The sequence below is a fragment of the Phocoena sinus genome, chromosome 1 (genome assembly GCF_008692025.1).
Source record: "Phocoena sinus isolate mPhoSin1 chromosome 1, mPhoSin1.pri, whole genome shotgun sequence".
Classification (NCBI taxonomy): domain Eukaryota; kingdom Metazoa; phylum Chordata; class Mammalia; order Artiodactyla; family Phocoenidae; genus Phocoena; species Phocoena sinus.
In genome coordinates this window covers 13953030-13973576 of record NC_045763.1, presented here as the reverse complement: position 1 = coordinate 13973576, position 20547 = coordinate 13953030, and the positions used below count along the sequence as shown (strand labels likewise).

The 20547-nt window shown below is 52.0% G+C and overlaps 1 protein-coding gene across 1 annotated transcript in view; it reads right to left on the bottom strand.

The window, feature by feature from the left end:
* IGSF21 (immunoglobin superfamily member 21) overlaps positions 1 to 20547 on the bottom strand; it is a 244508-nt gene that overhangs the window by 57186 nt on the left and 166775 nt on the right. The window lies entirely within an intron of this gene.

The window sequence follows — 20547 nt, the reverse complement described above, 5'->3', positions numbered from 1 at the left end:
CAAGTCATGTCACATCTGTGCCTCGGTTACCCCATCAGCAAAGATCGGTCTTCACGACCACCTCATGAGGTAGGTGTTAGTATTAACAGCCCAGTTCACAGAGGAGGAAACTGAGGAACATGGATGTTGTCTAGAACTTGTTGATGGTCACTCAGCCAGAGGATGTCAGAGCTCAGGCTTGTACCCTGGCAGTCGGGCTCTGGAGTGGATGCCTTGAGCCCCCGTGCTCACTGCCTTTCTAGGTTCTGGGCTTCTGCAATTTCCCTCCCCCGGTCAGCGGTCAGTGGCTGGATGGAAACACACTCCCGCAGGCTGGAGAGTCGTAAAGGGGAAGCAGAATGATCAGGACCTCTAAGGCTCTAGAGCAGTGATTTCTGCTCCAGGCCTCCTGCCAGCTGAGGGCGGCAGCATGGGGCCCTGGGTGCATAGCCTGGCTGTGCTTTCTGGTGACCAAGAGCAGATCGCATCATCTGCAGGGACCACTTTTTCCTGGACGCGAACTCCAGCAAGAATCTATCACGTAGGTCCCTTTAATACTGGGACCACAGTGGCCCAGAGGCCAATCTCTTCAACCACAGTTTGACAAAAGGATCAGAAAAGAGGCGCAAAGAAATGGTTCTTTACCCTTAGAAAAGCAGACGGCGTGCCAAAGCATTGCAATTCAGAGAAGCCTCACCTGCTGGGGCCGGAGCCGGTGTGCCCCTCCAGTGTGGCTGTCAGTCAGCCTGGCTTCCCGCAGGGAGAGGGTCAGGGGAAATACCCTCAAATTCTGAGATGGACATGGCAGCCAGCCGACATTCTGTCATTTGTGCCTACAATCACCCAGCAAGATGAAAATGATGAACCTCGCTGAACAGGTTAGGAAACTGAGGCCCAGAGAGGCCAAGCAATTTGTCTAAGGTCACACAGCTAATGCCTGAAAGAGCTGGGGTAGAGGCTCAGGTCTGTCTGGCTCCCGGAGCCCATCAGGAAGACCAAGCATCTGAGTGTGGCCTAGTACTCCCTCTCTCCTGTGGGATGGCCCCAGGGCTGCTTCGGAGCAGGACCAATTACCCCGGTTGAATAAAGCAGACCTTCCTTCTCCCTGCAAACCTGCAGCTCAGCCTGGAGCCCCTCAGGAGGCCTTTCCCAACCAGTTCAGCTGCTGGGTGACCCAGGGCCAAACCTGATTCCTGCTGTTTCATCAAAGCTGAGCTAAAAACAGCCTTGCTTTGGCAGTGGAAAATGGAAACTCCCAGCGTCCTCTTAAGGCTCTTAAACAGGTCAGCCCATCAAAAAACCCAATCCTTCAATCTGGGTTCTCTTAAAAAGTAGGGCAGGCCAATTATGTTTTACTGTCCTGAGCAACATGGGGCTGGGAGGGGGAAGGTCAGGCCAGGGCACCCAGGGCTGCTGGCAGACGGGACACAGAGAAGCCAGGCAGCTTCTCCCCCATCAGCCTCTTTGTCAAAACAAAATTAAGACGCCTGGACTCTCACTGGCACCGAGATCCCATCCAAGGTAATAGGTATTTATCTTAGTGTGTTCAGCTTCGGGCTCGATGCCATGGGGATATGAAACCTGAAAGGCATCTTGTTCCCTGCTCTGTCTCACACCCAGCACAATGCCTCGCACACAGAAGACATACAAGAAATATCTGTTCATACCGTCATTCATTCAATATGTTTTTACTGAGTACCTATTATGTGTCAGGGCCTGCCCTATACAGCTGTGAACAATACAGACAAAAATCGCTGTCCTCACGGAGCTGATGTTCCAGTTGAGGGAGGCAGACCATAAACAAAGCAATCTTACATTCATCATCTCTTTGTGAATGTAAATTACCACTGCAGTAACAGAAGCTGAGAGACAAAGTCAAAGACAAGGTCTCCTCTTCATGGGCTTACTTAGGGTCTGTGTAAGAAAGTTCAACAATTCAACAGTTATTCTCTTTTCATAGCAATAGAAGCCCTAATGGCTGGACACATGACTACATGAAATAAAGACTACGTTTCCCAGCCACGCTTGCAGGAGGGGGGTGACCTTGTGACTACATTCTGGCCAATGGGATGTAAGTAAAGGTGTTATGTACAACTTCCTGAAGGGTCCTTAAGGGAGTTGGTGCGTCCTTCTCCTTCCTCTTCCCCCTTCCTCCTGGCTGGAATGTAGTCCCCAGGGCTGGAGCTGGGGCAGCCTTCTTAGATTTTGAGGCAAACTCGAGAATGGAGGTCACACACAGTAGAGTATCAAAAGTGAAGGAGCTTGGGTCTCTGACACCATGGAACATGCTACACCAGCCTACATGCTCTGGAGGTGTTACATGGGACTCTTAGGAGAAAGAAGACGAAATTTTTAACTAATTTAAGACACATTTATTTTCAGTTTTTGTGGCTTGTAGCCACAAAACTAATTCTAATGGATACAGCTTCAGACACCAGAGAGTGGTGTGGACTGTGGGGAAGAGAGAGGTCATTCCCTGGTTTAAATCCAGCTACTACTTATGGCAGTCAATTGCTATAATTTGGAAATAACCGGTAAAAAGGCCACATCATCGTTTTTTGAAGAGAAGCCAAAAATAAAGATTTGTATGTGAAATTTCAAAAGTTTGTCATTGATTTAATTTTAAGCTTTTTTTTTTTTTTTTTAATTAAAAACCCCTCAGGGTCAGTCAAACAGAACTTGTTTATTGCTGGCTTTGTCCTTGAGTCCTGGTTTGTGAGTGAGGCCCCATGAGAGGGAAGACTTACAGGGGAAACTGAAGGAGCCAGGGAGGGACAGAACTGGGACCATCAGATGCTCAGAGTTGATCCTGCCATGGAAGAGGTGGAGTGGCAGCCACCTGCAGGGTGTGTCCCCACTTCAAGCTCCCCTGGGTTTAAGCTTCTGAAATAAGCATCCTGGATTCTCAACAAGGCTGAAACAGAAACAGTGCTGTTTAACGAAACACACACACACACACACACACACACACACACACACATACACACACACACTCACACCCCTTAACAGCAGAAGCAAGGCTCGCAAAAGTGAGCAGTGGCCGGACAGCCTGGTGAATGTTCACCTCTTTCAACCAAAGCCTCCACCATCTGCTCCTTCTGCTAATCGCCAGCATAAGGAGGAGATGAGCTCTTGGTGGTGGTGCTGGGAAAGTGGGGATGAAGAAAGAAGCAACTGTCCCCCTACCTGTGTTTGGGAGGGAGGGGCAAGGGCTCTCCCTCATGTCCACAGCAATGTCATGTAATAGTTACACTCACCCAAGGAAATGCCAACAACTGGGTGTGGTGTGACCCAGAGTCCTGGTTTGGGAAGAGCCATCTATGGTCAACACGCCCGCCCCCTGGCTCTGAGGAAGTTCTTCCATGTTACAGGTTACCTTTCCCCACGCATCCTCCAGACCCACCGCAGGTGCCTCTGTGTGAATACTTCAGATGCCAAAGATGGCAATGCTAAGAGCAGGGACTCTAGCCTGGCTTTGAATCCTGACTCCTCCACTGACCAGCTGTGTGACCCTGAGCAAGTTACTCTATCACTCTGTGCTTCTATTTCCCCACATTAAAATTAGGGGTAGTAACAGAGACCCACTATGGAATGGAGGGGCAGGGCTCGCACACAAGATAGTGAGAGAATTGTTGATGCCACTGTTCAAGGTCAGAGAGGACAACTGACAAAAAGGAGAGGCTGTGCAGAGCTCTGAGCAGGAAAAGGACGCTCTCGGTCTCTGAGCAAGGGGTAGGAAGGCAGCTGTGGTTTCTGGAAGGCACTGGGATGCCATCCCCAGCAGTAGCAGGAGAGACCCCATTCCTCAATGTTCAGCTTTGGAACTCACACTCTCTGGCTCCGGCAGGACCATGGCCCTGCTGGGAAGGAGGGGACAGATGACGGCTCTGCTCTGGCAGGGCCCAAGGTCTCCAGGGCATCCTACCCCCTTGCTCTGTATCATTGCCTGGCAGAGCCCAGCCCCAGTGGCTGGTACAGGATGAGGACCCCCAGTGCCCTCCGTCATACTTCTGTCTCCGACTGGCTGTGGGTCTTGGTTTCCCATCAGGGACTCTGCCTTCCAGAAAGTGAGCCTGAGAGGCAAGCGGGAATCCCTGCACTGGAGCGTGGCAGGGATTTGTGTTTCCAACCTAACAAACACTGAATAACTTTTCTGTGCCTGGCACTATGCTGGGGGCTTCTACACGGGATCTCCTTAAACCTCCGGTGCATCCATCCATTTGCATTTGTCTATCCAACCATCATCTATCCATCTACCCTTCTGTTTATCATCCATCCTTCTGTCTAACCATCCATCCAACTATCCATTCACTCATCCACCCAACCATTCCTCCATCCGTTTGTCCATGCATCCAACAATTCTACATTGGGTGTCTACCATGTTCCACTCAACGGTACATGGAGTAATTAGTAGAGAGACAACAGTGAACAAGACAGGCGTGATCCCCGCCCTCATGGAGATTACTTTCTAGTGCTCCAGACAGGATTGGAACTAACCACCTAAATACATGTTTAATTAACAGTGTGATGAATTTCACGAGACATCCAGGGCACTCCTAGGATTGACAATGGGAGGACCTGACTAAGCTGTATTGGAACATCAGGAAAGGTTTTCTGAAGAAGAGACGTGAACACAGAGGCCAGAAGGAACAGGACTTGGCAGGTGAGGTGGTGGGGAAGGGCAGGTGGAGAGGGTTCCAGGCAAAGGGAACCAGATGTGCAGAAGACTTGGGAGGGCAGAGGAGTGATGGTCACTAAAGAAATGAGGGAAGATCCAGGGAGCGAGGGGCAGTAATACAAGATGTGGAAGGTGATGAAGGTTAGGGTCGGGCCATGACCTCCTGGGTCATCTTACAGAGTTTGGCTTTTTTCTCAAGAACAGCGGCAGTCACTGAAGGGAGTAGAGGGGGAGCGAGGATGGAGGCATGACATGATTAGTCTGCATTTTCCACTCTGCCGAGTTAGAGAATGGGAAGAGGAAGGTCAAGAGCGGGGATGGACAGACTACTTTGGAAGCTACTGCCATGCTGTCAGATGAGAAATGCCACTGGCTTGGTCTAGCTGGGGAAATAGAGGGAAACAAGCTATCTTGGAATTGATTCAGGAGGTATTAGGGATGGGACACAGTGGCTGATTGCACGTGGAAAGTGAGGGAGACAGAGGCACCTGGATAATTCCCAAGTTTCTAGCAGCTGGCAATGGTGGGGTCCTTCACGAAGCAGCTGAGACGGGACCACATGAGTCCAGTTTGAGTTTAAGTTGCCTGAGAGACATCCGAAGAGCAAAGTCGGATAAGGGGCTGGATGTGCAGGTCTGGAGAGAACTCAGGCTGAGGATAAAAGCCCCATCACCACTCCCGTTTCACACTCGGGGAGCTGGCCTCAGGGAGTTGGCATAATATGCCCAGGAGCTGGGCCAGTCCCAGTTCATCTCTGGGGAGAACAACTTCATGAAACCCTGGATTCCAGTGCAGCTACACTTCCTGCCTGGAGCCAGAGTTTCCCTCTTTTCTTGGATCCAGTGGCTCCAGACGGGCCAGCTTGTGCCGGCTTACAGACAGCTCTCAGCTGACAGTGGTGTCATTTCCTTGGGGCCAAGTGGAAACAGCCTGGGAGATGGTGGATGGATCAGGGCACACGCTACCTGATGCTAAGATTCCTCCCACACAGCACTCCTGCACTCCCCACCCTCACTCCAGCCACAGGTCTCTGGATGCACCCCTGGCCTTTGGTCCTGCTTGCGCCCTCCGCCCAGGATGCCTTCCCCCTGTGTCCTTGTTTGGCCATCTCCCACTCCCTGACCCATCATGCTCTCTGATAAACCGCTCAAGCCCCTTACCCTCCTGCACCTCCATCAAGGAGGCCAGGTAGATACCTGTGCACTCCTGGGGTCCCCAGTAACCATTGTCTGTTTGTCCAGATCTTCCCCGTCACCAATGCCCACCACCCCAGGCTGTGAGTACCTCCCACAGCTCAAGAAGTGTGTTTTCTGTTGGTGGGAATGTAAATTGGTGCAGCCACTGTGGAAAACAATATGGAGGTTCCTCCAAAAACTAAAAATAGAACTACCGTATGACCCATCAAATGCACTACTGGGTACATATCTGAAAAAAAAAAAAAACACTAATTCAGAAAGATACATGCTCCCTAATGTTCATAGCAGCAGTATTTACAGTTGCTGAGATACAGAAGCAACTAAGTGTCCATCAGCTGAAAATGGATAAAGATGTAGTACACACACACACACACACACACACACACACACACACACACACACACACACACACAATGGAATACTACTCAGCCATTAAAAAGAACAAAATTTTGCCATTTGCAGCAACACAGATGGACTATGGAGGGTATTACGCTAAGTGAAATGAGGCAGACAGAGAAAGACAAATACTGTATGATATTGTTTATATGTGAAATCTAAAAAATACAACAAACTTGTGAATATAACAACAAAAAAAGCAGACTCACAGATGTAGAGAACAAACTAGTGGTTACCAGTGGAGAAGAATGGGGAGGGGCAATATAGGGATGGGGGAGTGGGAGGTACAATCTATTGGGTGTAAGATACACTCAAGGATGTATTGTACAACATGAGGAATAGAGCCAATATTTTGTAATAATATATAGCCAACGTTTGTAATAAATGGAAAGTAACCTTCAAAAATTGTCTAAAAAGTTTTTAGGAAGTAACCTTCAAAAATTGTCTAAAAATTTTTTAAAGTTAAAAAAATTAAAAATTAAAAAAAATAAAAAGGCATCACAAGTAAAAAAAAAAAAAAAAACAAAGAAAGAAATGTGTCTTATCGCAGTCAGAATTCCTAGTTGCCCTCCCAGGCCTGGTGTACCCTCAGCATTGGTGCCAGTTTGCTGAGACGTGGGAGAGGACAGTGCTGAGAACCAAGGTTTGGCCTCAGACCACCCTGCCTGGGTCCCAGCTCTGCTCCAAGTCATCCTCTCTGTGGCCTCAAGCAAGTCACTTCCCTTCTCTGATCCCCTGTTTCCTCATCTGCAAAGAGAGGTTCATGAAGGACGGCCCTCGCAGACTTACTTGACAATTAAAGAAATTCAAGTGTATGGAGATCATAACAGAGGGCCCAGCACATGGTACCCACATCATACACACTCCATAAATGTTTGCACTATTATTATTATTCATTAGACACGAATCACCTTTCTACGTAGAAGGTGACCTCTGCTAGCCTCCGGGGAATGAGTCAAATCTCTAAAGCTGGAATCGTGATAAGGGAGGATCAACCAGGCTGGGCTGGAGGATGGAGAGGGCTGAAGCAGACTAGATATTTTCTTTGTTAAAAAAAAATGTTGGGCCATGTTCATGAGAAGGCAGATGCATGAGAATAGGTTTATCAAGGTGGTTTTCAGTTTCACTGCAATTTAAAATAAATAAGTCAATTTAATGTTTACAGAGTGAGTTATGCCTTATTAGGGACACGGTGAGCTGAGGAAACTTGGCCAAGGAGAAATTTGAGAAATTGGCCCCGGCCTTGAGAATAATTACAGCAATGCTTTAGTATGCAGTCTTGCCCAATGATATTTTCATTCTGTCTAATTTATTAGCTTATTAGCTTTATGGTGAATATAGAAAGCTATACAACATGGGCCTAATGTGATCAGAGCCAAACAGTCATGTCTTCCCGAGGTGGTCTTAATAAAGGACGAGACCCCTGTTTTGAAATTGTTTCCAAGTTTTCTAGAAAGATTCAGGGCAGAGTTCCAGGCCTCTGGGTCCTGGGGCTGTGAATTAGAAAGGTAATAAAGGACAGTGGTCCAGAGTGCAGACTATCTGGTTTTAAACACCAGTTCCTCTGCTTTCTGGTTATGTGGCCTCAAGACCTTAGCTGGTCCGGGCCTCAGTTTTCTCACCTGTAAAATGGGAGCAATAAATATTCCTACCCATATGGTAAACCAGAGCCCTATGGAACAGGGCCTGGCCAGATTGCTCACCACTGTCTCCCCAGAGCCCAGCACTGTGCCTGGCTTGTCACCGGTGTTTGGTAAATATTGTTGGATGAACGTGGCAAAGGCCAACATCCACGTGAGGTGCTTAGCGTATAATCTCCACTACCCTCGTATCTCGTGTGCATCGTTCCAGTTCTAAGGGCTTTACTAACTCATTTAAACCTCACAAACACCCTACGAGGTGGGTACTATTATCATCATCCCCATTTTAGAGATGGGGAAGCTGAGGCACCGAGAGGCAGTGACTTGCCTAGGGTCCCACAGCCAGTAAGTGACAGAGCTGGGATTCAGACACCAGGACCCTAGCTCCAGGGTGACTCTATCATGTCACCTTCTGTCTTAAGCGTTCTTTATGTTGTAGCTTTATTATTCATAACAAAGTTTCAGGTGACACCTTGATTTCAGATGTCTAGCCTCTAGAATTGTGTGAGGATACACTTCTGTTGTTTTAAGCCGCTCAGTTTGTGGTATTTTGTTACAGCAGCCCAAGCAAACCCACATGGGCGGACTCCACTCCAGCTGAGCATTTGCCTTTCTGAGGCTCTGGCGCTGCCTCTCCCAGGAATACATCCAAAAGAAATGAATGCTCAGGTTCAAAGCAACTTGCTGAGTGAAAGAAGCCTGATGTGGAAAGTGTGATCCTATCTGTGTGCAGAGCAAAGGCAGGAAAAACTAGTTTAAGTTGATTCAAAAGTCAGAATCACGTTTCCCTCTTGGTGGATGGAAACCTCGTGGGATGCTGGAAATGCTTTATGTCCTGATCTGGGCGGTGGGTGGGCAGCGGGGCGTACGCCTGTGTAATGCTTCCCTAAGCTGGGCCGTTTAGATGAAGCACTTCCCTGTGTGTATGTTATACCCTGATGTAAATAAAAGGGAAATACATAGATGGGGAGTCCCCACTGGAGCGCCTCAGAAGTCTCACAGAGGCATCTGGAGTTGCTCCTGTTGGTCTCCAAGAGGCTGAGGATGGATGATTGCTGAGCAGTGGAGGAGGTGCATATAGCCATGAGCAGGATGGGGGGCACTTAGTGGCATCTAAAGAGGATTTATGACAAGTCCAGGGGCCCCCTTGGTCCATCAGCAGCTGGAGCAGCTGGCAGGGCCTCCACGTGCCCCTCCCCACCCTAGATCTCAAGGGTTGGCATCATAGCCTCGGCAAGCAGGGGGGAAACATTGCGGGGAGAGCTAATGGTGCAGAGACGCAGCCCAGGTTCTCTCTCCTCCCGTGCCAGCCTCTCCTTATCAGCTCCCTCTGCTGGGCCCTGCTCGGTTCCCATCCACTGCATCATTCCTAGGGCACCCTGGGATTTTCCCCATCAGACTTCAGCACCTCCAAGCCCTCATGGCCTGTCTCCTGCACTGGTTCATTGCAGAGGCAAAAAGGAGGCAGGCCTTCAGCAGCCAGCTAGAGGCAGTGGAGGGAACGGCCACCCGGGGTATACCCCAGCACCACAGGAAGTGTGGCACACAGGCTCAGAGATGCTGAGTGATCTGCCCAAGGTCCCACAGCTCTCAAGGGGCACATCTGGGCTCCCCACTCCAGTCCTCTTGACCCCAGAGGCTGGTGCTTTCCTCCATACTCCCCAGACTCCTGCAACAACCAAACGAGTGAACGAACTTCCAGGCCCATGGTGATTGGTGGTGTGGTCTCGTGGAGAACAGGTACCCTCGCTGCAGACTGCCCGGGTTCAAGGCTTGGCTCCACCCCTTGCCACACCCTTAACCTGGGGCAAGGCATTTAACCACTTGTCCCCTCAGTTTTCCCATCTGTAAAATGGGACCAATAGTGGTTATCTGCCCCATAGCTGTGAGTTTTTACCTGGCACATAGGAAGCCCCAGACAAATGTTTGCTATTATAATGAGTTGGTGTTTTTAATCATTGGTGGCTACAAAGATGAAAGCAAAAAAGGTCACATTTCTGCTTGGGAGCCCTTTGAGGGCACCAGACCCACAGAGAGACCCTTTGTGGGCACTTCCTGTTCTTTCTCAACGACTCTGGTGGGGAGAAGCCAGGGGTGGCAGAGCCCAGATCCCACTCGGCCACAGCTTCTCCAGCGTGGCAACGTGACTGTGCGCTCCTGTGGCACCAGGCACCGAGTAGGATCCTGCCAAGACGGCTCCAGGCAGCGCTCATGAGCACTTGGGCCTGAGCTCTGGCCATTCCCAGCTGCTCTGATCCAGCCTGATGCCTGCTTCAAATCCCAGATCTGCCCTGCAGGCTGCATGGGTTCTGGGCATGGATGCAAGCTCTGCTGGGCCCATAGACCTCACAGTGTCATCTGGGCCATCCCCCTGCCTTCCCATCACACTCACATCAAGCCAGAAAAGGGGGGGCTCCTGCCTCTTGTCTGAACCTCCAGAGGAGGGCTCCTGGGGGAGGTGGGAAGTGGGGAATCGGGGGTTGTAGGCGGGGCACCGAGTGGTCAGGCTTGTCTGGTTGGTGAAGGAGGCAACAGGACAAGCACGGAGATGGAGACTCTGGGTTCTGGGCCTCTGACCCCTCAGGGAAGAGCCCACAAAGCAAGTTACCACCTCCTCAGCCCCCCGGCCCAGGATGCCCACATAAGCCCATGCTGCAACCTTGGCACATGGGCACCTGGGCATGGAAGGTCCTCACCCACACGCCCTGGACCCTACAGTCCATCCCACAGTGCCACACACTGTACTGCAACTGTCTCTTTATGCATCTGTCTGGGCCTCAGTTTCTGCATCTGTAAAATGGGACGTGGGGCTTGGCCTACCTCATGGGATGTTGTGGGGATTGAATGACACAACCCACGTAAAATGTTTAAACCACGTCAGTGTTCAGCAAATAGCCCTTCCTTTGGGGGATGGGGAGGGTTTTTTTTCTGCCCTCGTGTCACCCTGCTCTGCTTAACTTGGCATCTGGCTCATCAGAGGCGCTCAGAAATGTTCACTGAATGAACAAGAGAACGCCGTGTTCAGTGATTCCTTTCCCCACTCACTCCCCAAAAATCTCCAGGCCAGACTGCGGGTAGGAGCTGTACTCGGGAGGGTCACCTGGGAGGAGGGGACAGGGAAGAGTCCCTGAAAAGCAGAAGGAAAAGCCCGATCCGTCATTCATTCTTTCCACCCTTCCTCTGTGCTGAGCTCTGCCGGGCCCAGGTGGGTGTCGGTGGGTGGTCCCTCCCTCCAGGAGCGACAGTCAAGGAAGGGTGATGGGAGAGGCTCCTGAGACCCTAGGGAACAGGGGTCCTTGCTGGGGCAAATGGAGAGGGCCTCCTATGAGCCAACAACATTTCCCCTCCATTATTATTATTATTATTTTGCATTATGGTATAAAATTTGTCTCATACAGAAGTATATATACGTTATGAAGCATATTATAGACACGCACCTGTGATTCAGCCGTCTTTTACTTAATACCACCACGTGCTAGGTGTTAGGCATTTTGATGGTAAGAATTCATGCAACGCTCACCATAGCTCGGGGTTGGGGGTGGAACCATCATTCTTCTCCTACCAATGAATAAGCTGAGGCTCAAAGTCCTGCCCAGTGTCACCACAGATAGCATCTGATAAAGGCAAACCACAGTTGCATATCTACCCGCATCATAGCCAAGAGTGATGGGGGTCCCATATCCTGGAACCCTGAACCTGCTGGAGCACTTACATAGCAGTGGCTGTGAGCCTGTATTCTGCCTCTGACCTCTCCCGTAGCTGGTGGGTTTGAATCCTGGCTCGGCCACCTTCCGGCTCTGTGACCTTGGGCAAGTCACTTAACCTCTCTGAGCTTCATCTTTTCACCTACCAATGGGGGTAGTAATAACCCCGACAGTGCAAGGATTTATGAGTCAATGTGTTAAAGCACTTCCCGCAGGGCATAAGAGCTTGATACACACTGGCGTTGGCATTGTCGTTAGTTCTCAGATCTCAGGGCTCTGGCTATAGCATTACTCTCGTGGGGGAAGCAAAGATCCAGTCCATCAGTGAGTCCTGCCCGCTCTGCTTCCAAATTCTTCTCCCATCACTTCCCTCCACCTCCCTCCACCCTAGCCACCTCTCCTCCCTGGTCCCTCTGCCTTCACTTTCACAACCTCTCCAATAGCTAAGGTGGGTCTTTGAACAACGCACACATAGAAACAAGATCGACTTCAATGGCTCCACATCACCCCTAGAGTACAATTCAAACTCTCTCTAAAGACCCAGAATGATCTCCAACAACGGTTCTCAAACTTGTCTGCGTATTGGAATCACCTTGGTGACTTCGAAAAACTGATGTCCGAGTCCCCACACCTTTGCCCACAAAGTTCTAACTTAACCAGCAGGGCTTGGCCTGGGCATCAGGAGTGTGTAAAGCTCCTGGACGTTTCTGATGTGGACCATGGATGACGGCATTGGCCTCACCTGGGGGATGACTGGAGCCATAGGACCTGGGGCCCTCCCCCAGACCCATGGAATGAGAATCTGTATTGTAATAAGCGATTCCTGGGTATGGAATCGTTCAAGAGGTCTGCACCCTGAGATCTGGCCTCTGCTGACGCCTCCCCTCATCTCCCACAATCCTCGCGGGGGCTGTCAATCCCCCAGCCTCTCTGGGCTTGTTTCTGCTCTTTCTTGTCGCATGGAGCTTGCTCCCATCCCAGGCCCTTGCTTCCTCCTCTGCCGGAATGCTCATTCCCTGGACTTTACGTGGCTGCTTCATCTTGCCATCCAGGCCTCAGAGAGCCCCCGTCCTCTCCCTGTGTTGCCAGCATAACCCCAGGAATATCAGCTCCGTGGGGACAGGGTTCTTGTCTCCCTTGCTCACTCTTGTCCCCCGAGGTCTTCAGTTAAGAAACACTTTTTAAACAACGAGTGAATAACTAGGGCAAGTCCTGACCGTGGTGCACGGGACCTGTCATCAGAACTTCATTCCACACCCCGTACCCAGGGTGCCGCCTGACACTGGGCTTGCAGTTCCTCGGGGTTGATTCTGGGTGAAGACACTGTCTCCGAAAGGCCCCTGGTAAAAGGCAAACCGCCAGAGCTCCCTCCCCACCCCATCCCCCACCCCCCCGGCATAGGGGCTCAGCCACATTCACGGGGGAGGCCCCCAGAGGAGGAAAGTTCTGTGTGATGGGGAAGCTCTCCCAGCTCTTGTGATGGTCACTTCCTCTCTCTGTGCTGAGCTTGGTCCCCATAAATAGGGTCTAAGATCTACACTCCATAGGGTTTAAGCAAATGACGGATGGGAAAGTTTTGCTGACAGTTTGAAATAATAATTCTACATTTGGATAATCTGTCAGCTCATCAGTTTAAGAGATCACTACTGAGACCTTGTGCTGGACACTGAGGTCCTAGAGATGAAGGGAGGAAGGTCCCTACTCTTGAGGGACAAGACCCATCCTTGGTGATTGAGGGGGCACAGGCAGAGGGCTCCCTCGTTGCAATATCCCAGGGTATCACCAGAGGGCGGCAGACAGCTTTGCAAGCACCTCCCTCCCCTGGGAAGAAACTGGTGAGAAGGGTGCGTTCTGGGAGTCCCAGTAGACTCCTAGTGGGCCTGGGGACAAATGCAGAATGGGGGTGGGTGGGTGCAGTGTGCTGCTCTGTGCCAGCTGTGGACCCAGCAGAGTACACACATCTCAGTCACTGTGTCTAAGGTCTCCACTAACCCAAGAACGAGCCACAGAGAAGTACCCGGGATTCCACCCCCAGTGTGGCATGGGGACCCACTTGGAGCTTCGGGATCTAGGGTCTGTGCTGCTGGGGAGATTCTGGGGCCATAGAGGGACTCCAAGCCAAGAGATGCAAGAATGTGCAGGGAGAGGAGAATGAAAAGCATCATGCCTGTGTGTGTGCGTGCATGTGTATGTCTGTGTGCACAGAACAGGAGGGCAAGGCCCTGCACGGGGAGGGGGAAATGAAGGAAAGGTGACGATCACACTGAGAAGGGGAAACCAGAGGAAAAACTGAAATTCAAGGAGCAAAAGTAGAAGAAGGTCGACCTTTACCAGTGGGAAGTGAAGGGAGGCAGAACCCACCAGGACCGGTCCTTCGGGAGGGTACCGAGTTCCAGCCCGTGCCGCCGGTACTGGCCCCACCTGGGCTGCTCATGGCCTGGGTGGGGGCAGATTTGTGTGAGTGAAAAATTGCGACCTGGCATGAGAAGAGCTGAATGCAACGCACAGGGTTCTCCTGGAGCACTGTCGGTAGCATTGATTCTGTGCGGAGACAACAGGGTCGGGGAGCACGGGGCCTGGACCCACTGCTGGGTTTCAAAATGGTAAAGGACAGGCGACCGCTGGAGGAGAGAAGTGGAAACTAAGATGTTAACACCAGGGGGTTGAGGCAGGGAGAGGAGAGGTCAGCAGGGGCAGGTGGAAAGTGGGGGGATAGGGGACGCCATCGTGCTCAGTGAGGACTTAGGCAGAGCAGTGGAAGCATGTTCGCCTCAGTGGATTTCTCAGCAGGTAAATGGAACTGACGCCACCAGCGGAGGCAGACAAGGAGCCCTGGGAGTCGCATTTCTAGGGCCAGAATCGGACATCACTTGGTCTCCTCGGCCAGGGAGTCCAGGGGCCTGGAACTGCCAGGCAGTGTCTATCTTTAAGGTGGTGACTAACTCTGGCAGCGTCCTACCTGGAGGCATCAAGCACGGGGGTCCACAGATCCACTGTGTGTGTGCGCGTGTGTACATGCGCTCGTGCGGGGGCATGTCGGGATGAAGACACAAGGTCACGTACCCTCACGAAGTCACTCGGGTCTCCAGCACCTGGCAGAGGTCCTGGCACGGGGTGGTCACTCATGACTGCTTGTTGGATGAGCCTGCCCCCGACGGCCCAGAGACCCAATATGACTCCAGTGGCTGAACGCCACGGCTTGGGTATGAACCCAAGCTTCCCCATGTGCAAGCTGTGTGACCTTGGACAAGTGACTGTACCTCTCTGTCCTTTCGTGTCATCATCTATATAACAGGATTCAATGAGTCTGGGATCTGCACTCCACGAGATGGTTGCTCAGGTTAAACCGATGATGGATGGAAAAAAGCTTTGCTGACTGTTTGAAATGACAATTCCATATCTGGATAGGCTTTCAGCCTATTGATTCAAGAAACCTTTACTGAGGGCCTGGGCTTCCATCCCAGGCCCTGTGTCAGGCACTGAGGACCTAGAGATGAAGAAGGGAGGGTCCAGTTCTAAGAGACAAGACCCAAGAGGGACAGCTGAGAGCAGGCGTTTCTGCAGAGCACTTCCTGCAGGCCTGACACAGAGGGTGGGTCCAGGAACTCTTCCCTAATGGATGCTCTGGGGGCGGGAGGCTGGGGATGGGGTCCAGTGAAACTTCTGGCTCAGAAAGTGTGGGTACACTCCACCTTGGGGGAAAATCCCAGGGGGCTGTGGAAAGAACGTTTTGCCCCTGAGCCCCCTGCCCCCCAGTCAAGGCCTCACTTCCCGAGAAGCTCAGCACCGGGCCCAGCATACCGTTATTACTCCATCCGCTGATACCTCGTGGTGTTTGGTGCGGGGACGGCCCAGACTCCTGAATGGCTGGTGCCTGTGAGGTCACCCTGGACTGGAGGTCACTAGCTGGTCCAGCTGTTTGGTCATCTTTAACCCAAACGAGTCTGGCCCCCGGGTGCCTCAGGACATCGTCTGTCGCCCACCGGCTACCGGCAGCAATGAGAATGGTCTGTGCCTTGCAGCTTCCCGCTGAATTCTTTGGCCCCATCTGCACATCGGGGCTGATGGGAGGTGCGGCGTGCAGCAGAGTTTTCCAAATCTCGCTGCCAACATCTTCACCTGGAAGACTTTTTTAAAAGGCTGCTTCCCCAGGCCTTGCTCCAGGATGCTTGAATCAAATTCCGTCTTGGTGGGGGCCCAGGAATTGATATTTTTAAGCAACTCCCAAGGTGATCCTAATGCAGGTGGTGCACTGATCGGCTTGTGGTGTAGACACCACGGAGGGTAGCTCGTGCTCAGGTGGCATAACTGGCAGCCTCTCCTTTAGGGCGCGGTGGGCTGTGAGGGGAGCGCTCAGCTGAAAACTTCCTGGGAGGCAGACTGCAGCCCCGACTCCTAAAATAATCCCTGGTTTTGATTTGGGGACCCAGCTGCCACTTGGGGTTGGAGACCTGAGGTGTTCAATGCTGATGCTACTCAGAGGCAGCTGTTACGAGCAAAGTGCTGAAAGGGCTCACGGTTATCCTTACAACGTCACTGGCTCATTCGCTTCTTGGGTGGGAGAGAGAGGAGTGGGTTTACAGTAGGTCAAGCACTGGGTGTAACCTTGATAGTTCCCTGTGAGCAGGGTCTGAGCTCATCGACTCTCCCAGCACCCAGCACCAGGTGGGCATATAGTAGGTGTCCAATGTGTGTTTGCTGAGTTCTCAAATAAATGAATAAATGAAAGACCATGTCCTGTGCAAGCAGCATGGGTTATGTACGTTCTGGAGACAAAAGATGTATGGTCCACTATAACGTGCAAAGAGGTGAGCTGTGGAATTCACGCTTGCAAATCAACAAGGGTCAGAGGGCATTTTTTTGTGTACCAACGGTGGAGGAGTTTGCCCTGCCTGCTAACAGCTGACCCTACAGAAGGGACACGGAACATTTCAAAGGGAAACAAACCCCCCTCTGATCTTTGGACCCAGCGGTGAATATGTCTATTTTAAAACCAACCCCATTTTTCCTTTGGAACAGATTCCGGAGAGCCGTGACTTTGAAACCTCCGTCTGCCTGCCTGGAGCAGCCTTGCTACTACTTCAGCACTTCCCTACCTGCCTCCGTGCCTTTGCACACACAGTGTCCGCTCCCTGCGGTATCCGCTCCCAGGCTCCTCTTTGTCTAAAACCTACTTATGCTTCTAGTCCCACTTCAAATGCCACCTTCTCCACGATTCGCCCGGGCTCTCCATCTCTGATTCATCATCGCGTTACATCTAAATCCTCCCCGTGGTAGCCATCACTTGATTACCTGAATTGTTAGCTATTTATCTCCATGTTTTATCTCCTCTTTCCTTCCATCCCACAAATATTTATAGCTCCTCTCTAAATGCCAAGTAGGTTCTGAGGTCACTGAGATGAAAACGATATAGCAGAGCCTCGGAGGAGCTTATGCTGGTGGGGTGGGGGAAGAGGGAGAAGGCTTTGAGCTCCACGGCGGCAGGGGCTGCGTCTTGCCCACCTCTGGGCACTGTGCCCCCCGCCCCCCAGCTCTGTGCCTTGAATGCAGTAAACACTCGATATGAGCTATCAAGAGACTACACGAACGGGTGCATCTCAAAGTAATAAAGGGAGTGGCGTGTCTTTCCGTGTCCTCAATCCTCCAGGCTCTTCTTTCATTTACTTGATTTCTCCCACATCTCCCTCCTCTGATAAATATGAATTAGGAAGGTGTAACTGTGCACTCACATTCTCCACGAAGCCCCCAGGCTCTGCCCCGTCCCCCCACCCTCCCAGCTGTTCTCAACCTCCTGCAGGTTTGGGGGCAGGGGGGTGGGGGGAAATGGAGCCTGGTCACGTGTTCACAGCGCGTGGCAATCAGACCTCACCTTTGCCTCCTGGCCCCTGCCAGCCCGAAGCGGTGGGCCAGCTCCCTCTCCCAGCTTCACTCAGGTTTGGAATCTAAGTCCTGAGACCTATGAAGAGACCTCTCTCTCCCTCCCCAGACCCCTCTGAGGAAAGCTTTGTCTTCCTTGCCTGACCCCTCCAACCCATGCTCCGCTTGGCAACCAGGGTGAGCTTTACAAGACACATCACGTGAGACCCCAACCTTCAGTGGCTCCAGGACGTTGAGAATAAAAGCCAACTTGTTTCCTTGCTCCCTGAACTCTGGCCACGCTGGCCCTCTGGCAGCTCCTAGATCACGCCAAGCTGTTTCTCACCTCAGGATCTTTGCACTTGTTGTGCCTTCTACCTGGAATGCCCTCCCTACCTCCAGCCTGGTCTGTCGGGCTTCTTTTATCCTATAGATCCCTGCTCAGATGTCTCCTATGAGAAACCTCATAGCACGCTCCCCCTTCCCCCCACCGCCGCCTCACATACTCCACGACTGTCATCATCTCCATCACATTCCCTTATTTCCTTCATCACCTACTGAAGATATTTTTCCATATTCTTTCAAACACATTTTTATAGTCTGTCTCTCCTCACCCCTGCATCGTAAGACTCACCAGAGCAGGTCTGATTATGTCTCGTTCACCATTTTATCAGCAGCACCGTCCCTGACATACAGCGATTGCTCCATTCCTTTGTGACAAATAAATGATGCCCAGGTTGGGGGAAGGTGAGGAGGCCTGAATTCCTTCTTCCAAAGTTTATCCCGCAGCCGTGAGAGTGTCAGTGAAAGACATCCACCACGCCTTCTACCACTAACTCACCCACTCCACAATTATCTACAAATTGTCCACACTGGGCAGGGGGTGCTGGGCTGGGCGGCTGGAGAGATGGCAGTGAAGACATCACCCCCAATCCCCATCCTCGTGGGGCTTCCGGTCAAGTGCAGGAGGCACTTCGAATACCCGGTGTCAGGGCAGTGAGTATGGGAGGGGAAGGGCACTGGGGTGCCTGGCCCAGTCTGGGCAGTCAGGGCGGGCTTCCTGGAAGAAGCAACATTTAAGCTGAACCCGAAAGGATGAGTAGGGCCTCGGCAAAGAGAGGTGGGCAAGGCGTGGGAGGGGCGCACTCTTGAACCCTTGAGTCTAGATTTCCCTCACCGCCAAATGAGGGCCAGTGAAGCCTGCTTGGTGTTCCTAGGGACACCCTGGGCTGATGGGATGGGGCATGGACTGCAGAGGACTTCGGGAAACAGAAGGCACAAGTTGTGGTGGGGGGAGCAGGGGCTGGTGAAGGCTCGCTGTGATTCACCCTGACCTCCAAGGAGGTCACAGCTGCCATTTGGGGATGGCCACGTTCTGCAGGGATTAATGAGTTTTGCCCACACAATCTTCCCCTCAGTGAGGGGGGTCCATGCATCTGGTCCACTTGTGCCCGGCCTGATGGAACAGGTGAACGGGGCCCGAGGCAGGGCCTGAGAGGGCAGGGGTAGAGGATGGCAGATGTGCAGGATGCCCGCAGGTGGGACTGTTACTAATATCCTATGTCCCCACTTAGGGGCCCCTGAGAAACAGAACCTGAGACAAGGAGTCAATTGGGAGATGCTGGCTTATTTAGGAGGGTATCCCAGGCAGCTGGAAAGGGAGTGGGGATTGAGTGGAAGGGAAGTCAACACAGGTACATCCTGGAGGTTATTCAGTCCCGCTGGGGAACTCGGGGACAGTGGAGAAGACACATCTGAGTTGCCCCACTGGGGGGACGAGGGGACTGGGGTTTCATCTAACACCTCCCATCAGTCATTGGCCGAGGCTGCTCCCAGACATCAACTCCCTGGCACTTGGGCTCTGACGTCTGCCACACCTGCCTTGCCCCCGCCATGGATGGCTCCTTCCCAGCCCACAGGTCTCAGCCCAGGGCCACCTTCCTGGGAGGCTCTGCCTGCCACCCCAGCACCTTAGTCCTCCTGGCACTGCAAGCTGCTCGCCCCTCGTTACGTGATCACCATCAGACCCACATCTTTATGGAATGTGTCATGAAAAATTTATTGACGTCTTGCTTCCCTCGTTTCCTCTCTGTCTCCCCCACGAGAGTGTAAAGCCCCGTCTTTCTTGTTCCCCACTGGATCCCTGGTACCTGCATCATACCAGGCTCCTAGTAGGTGCTCAGTTAAATATCCTTTGAAGGAATAAATTATTGTCAATTCCAAACTGGGAGCTCTGGGCTCTGAGGCTCAGAACTAGAAAGGCATTTGATCGATGGAATCTTTGGGGTGTGCAGAGGGGCAGTGACCTGCCCAAGAGGTCATGAACTGGGGCCCTACACCTGCACCCCGCAACCTGGGGACAGAAGCCCTGTCACCCCACCTGACTCCCATCCCTCCGGGAACCCCACCAGTGGGAGGAAAAGCTCTGGGATTCCCTAAGGCTCCCCTGGCTGCCCAGAAAATTGCTCTCTGCCAACTCTTGGTAATCTTCTCAGTCTCATTCTCTTCCCACTTTCCCCAGCTGAAGAGGAAGCGGCCCAGACAGCTGCGGAGCTGGGACTGTCTCTAGATGAGATGCATTAATTTGTAAACATCTCCATTTATATGTAAATGTGGAGTCCCGCACCCCTCACCAGCCCTAAAGAAACCCTGCAGCCTGAGAAGCAGCCTCAGCCAGCTAGCACAGCTGCTCCTGCGGCTGCAACTCTCCGTGACAGGATCAGACTCTCCAAGAGGGCCTGCTCCTTCCTTCCCTTCTTCTGTGGCTTCCTTGAGGCCCCCCTGCCCTGCTGCTCTCTGCCTGGGAGACCCGCCCCCCACTGTAACCAAGGTTCCAGGAGAAGGCTGGGGAAGAAGAGAGCACTGGCCGCAATTGAGCTGCTGTGTGACCTTGGACTAGTCTCTTTCCCTCTCTGAGCCTCGGTTTCCTCAGCTGTAAAATGAGAAAGGCAGTGTGGTGGAGGGGTGGGATGAGGTGGGTTGAGGTCCAACCAAGTTGATGTTGTTATAGCAGGGGACCCTTGGGCAAGTCCCTTGACCTTGCTGAACTTTGACCCCATCTGTAAAATCAGGACTACAGAAAATAATAACAATAATAA